General features: G+C 46.8%; 8 non-coding genes and 1 pseudogene across 8 annotated transcripts in view; all 9 read left to right on the top strand.

The window, feature by feature from the left end:
- The window catches only part of LOC146291634 (5S ribosomal RNA), a 119-nt gene extending 73 nt beyond the window's left edge, over positions 1-46 (top strand). The window contains exon 1 of the ribosomal RNA XR_014757732.1: positions 1-46. This exon is cut by the window's left edge and continues 73 nt beyond it. This is a non-coding gene — a ribosomal RNA (5S ribosomal RNA).
- A 184-nt stretch (positions 47-230) lies between these two features.
- Positions 231-349, top strand: LOC146291633 (5S ribosomal RNA). Its single transcript, XR_014756316.1, has one exon. It is a non-coding gene; the product is annotated as a 5S ribosomal RNA (ribosomal RNA).
- A 170-nt stretch (positions 350-519) lies between these two features.
- On the top strand, positions 520-638 carry LOC146291632 (5S ribosomal RNA). Its single transcript, XR_014756315.1, has one exon. It is a non-coding gene; the product is annotated as a 5S ribosomal RNA (ribosomal RNA).
- A 174-nt stretch (positions 639-812) lies between these two features.
- On the top strand, positions 813-931 carry LOC146291631 (5S ribosomal RNA). Its single transcript, XR_014757731.1, has one exon. It is a non-coding gene; the product is annotated as a 5S ribosomal RNA (ribosomal RNA).
- A 194-nt stretch (positions 932-1125) lies between these two features.
- LOC146291630 (5S ribosomal RNA) lies at positions 1126-1244 on the top strand. Its single transcript, XR_014756314.1, has one exon. It is a non-coding gene; the product is annotated as a 5S ribosomal RNA (ribosomal RNA).
- A 170-nt stretch (positions 1245-1414) lies between these two features.
- Positions 1415-1533, top strand: LOC146291629 (5S ribosomal RNA). The gene has a single exon (XR_014756313.1). It is a non-coding gene; the product is annotated as a 5S ribosomal RNA (ribosomal RNA).
- A 174-nt stretch (positions 1534-1707) lies between these two features.
- On the top strand, positions 1708-1826 carry LOC146291628 (5S ribosomal RNA). Its single transcript, XR_014756312.1, has one exon. It is a non-coding gene; the product is annotated as a 5S ribosomal RNA (ribosomal RNA).
- Positions 1827-2028: 202 nt separating this feature from the next.
- LOC146291627 (5S ribosomal RNA) lies at positions 2029-2147 on the top strand. The gene has a single exon (XR_014756311.1). It is a non-coding gene; the product is annotated as a 5S ribosomal RNA (ribosomal RNA).
- A 172-nt stretch (positions 2148-2319) lies between these two features.
- On the top strand, positions 2320-2440 carry LOC146291626 (5S ribosomal RNA; annotated as a pseudogene).
- Positions 2441-2500: the final 60 nt, after the last annotated feature.

Here is a 2500-nt window from a genome sequence, read left to right as displayed (position 1 = left end):
AGTACTTGGATGGGAGACCGCCTGGGAATACCAGGTGCTGTCTGCTCTTTTGCTCATTCACTTAGAAACTGAAATCTTGCAATATGCACAAGTAGTCCTTCATGAAAGGGGCTGGAAGCTGTTTTCATTTTGACACGAGAGAGAGAGAGAGAGAGAGAGAGAGAGACTACCTTGCATTGTCAATTGCTAAATCTGTATATGGATAAGTAGCCTATGGTTGTCAACTTATTTCGTACGGCCATACCAGCCTGGCAACGCCCGATCTCGTCTGATCTCGGAAGCTAAGCAGGGTCGGGCCTGGTTAGTACTTGGATGGGAGACCGCCTGGGAATACCAGGTGCTGTATGCTCTTTTGCTCATTCACTTAGAAACTGAAATCTTGCAATATGCACAAGTAGTCCTTCATGAAAGGGGCTGGAAGCTGTTTTCATTTTGACACGAGAGAGAGAGAGAGACTACCTTGCATTGTCAATTGCTAAATCTGTATATGGATAAGTAGCCTATGGTTGTCAACTTATTTCGTACGGCCATACCAGCCTGGCAACGCCCGATCTCGTCTGATCTCGGAAGCTAAGCAGGGTCGGGCCTGGTTAGTACTTGGATGGGAGACCGCCTGGGAATACCAGGTGCTGTATGCTCTTTTGCTCATTCACTTAGAAACTGACATCTTGCAATATGCACAAGTAGTCCTTCATGAAAGGGGCTGGAAGCTGTTTTCATTTTGACACGAGAGAGAGAGAGAGAGAGACTACCTTGCATTGTCAATTGCTAAATCTGTATATGGATAAGTAGCCTATGGTTGTCAACTTATTTCGTACGGCCATACCAGCCTGGCAACGCCCGATCTCGTCTGATCTCGGAAGCTAAGCAGGGTCGGGCCTGGTTAGTACTTGGATGGGAGACCGCCTGGGAATACCAGGTGCTGTCTGCTCTTTTGCTCATTCACTTAGAAACTGAAATCTTGCAATATGCACAAGTAGTCCTTCATGAAAGGGGCTGGAAGCTGTTTTCATTTTGACACGAGAGAGAGAGAGAGAGAGAGAGAGAGAGAGAGAGAGAGACTACCTTGCATTGTCAATTGCTAAATCTGTATATGGATAAGTAGCCTATGGTTGTCAACTTATTTCGTACGGCCATACCAGCCTGGCAACGCCCGATCTCGTCTGATCTCGGAAGCTAAGCAGGGTCGGGCCTGGTTAGTACTTGGATGGGAGACCGCCTGGGAATACCAGGTGCTGTATGCTCTTTTGCTCATTCACTTAGAAACTGAAATCTTGCAATATGCACAAGTAGTCCTTCATGAAAGGGGCTGGAAGCTGTTTTCATTTTGACACGAGAGAGAGAGAGAGACTACCTTGCATTGTCAATTGCTAAATCTGTATATGGATAAGTAGCCTATGGTTGTCAACTTATTTCGTACGGCCATACCAGCCTGGCAACGCCCGATCTCGTCTGATCTCGGAAGCTAAGCAGGGTCGGGCCTGGTTAGTACTTGGATGGGAGACCGCCTGGGAATACCAGGTGCTGTATGCTCTTTTGCTCATTCACTTAGAAACTGACATCTTGCAATATGCACAAGTAGTCCTTCATGAAAGGGGCTGGAAGCTGTTTTCATTTTGACACGAGAGAGAGAGAGAGAGAGACTACCTTGCATTGTCAATTGCTAAATCTGTATATGGATAAGTAGCCTATGGTTGTCAACTTATTTCGTACGGCCATACCAGCCTGGCAACGCCCGATCTCGTCTGATCTCGGAAGCTAAGCAGGGTCGGGCCTGGTTAGTACTTGGATGGGAGACCGCCTGGGAATACCAGGTGCTGTATGCTCTTTTGCTCATTCACTTAGAAACTGAAATCTTGCAATATGCACAAGTAGTCCTTCATGAAAGGGGCTGGAAGCTGTTTTCATTTTGACACGAGAGAGAGAGAGAGAGAGAGAGAGAGAGAGAGAGAGAGAGAGAGAGACTACCTTGCATTGTCAATTGCTAAATCTGTATATGGATAAGTAGCCTATGGTTGTCAACTTATTTCGTACGGCCATACCAGCCTGGCAACGCCCGATCTCGTCTGATCTCGGAAGCTAAGCAGGGTCGGGCCTGGTTAGTACTTGGATGGGAGACCGCCTGGGAATACCAGGTGCTGTATGCTCTTTTGCTCATTCACTTAGAAACTGAAATCTTGCAATATGCACAAGTAGTCCTTCATGAAAGGGGCTGGAAGCTGTTTTCATTTTGACACGAGAGAGAGAGAGAGAGACTACCTTGCATTGTCAATTGCTAAATCTGTATATGGATAAGTAGCCTATGGTTGTCAACTTATTTCGTACGGCCATACCAGCCTGGCAACGCCCGATCTCGTCTGATCTCGGAAGCTAAGCAGGGTCGGGCCTGGTTAAGTATCTTGGATGGGAGACCGCCTGGGAATACCAGGTGCTGTATGCTCTTTTGCTCATTCACTTAGAAACTGACATCTTGCAATATGCACAAGTAGTCCTTCATGAA

Source organism: Hypomesus nipponensis, chromosome 5 (genome assembly GCF_054491055.1).
Source record: "Hypomesus nipponensis isolate SF chromosome 5, ASM5449105v1, whole genome shotgun sequence".
NCBI classification, from domain to species: Eukaryota; Metazoa; Chordata; class Actinopteri; order Osmeriformes; family Osmeridae; genus Hypomesus; species Hypomesus nipponensis.
This window is presented reverse-complemented; position numbering and strand designations above follow the sequence as displayed.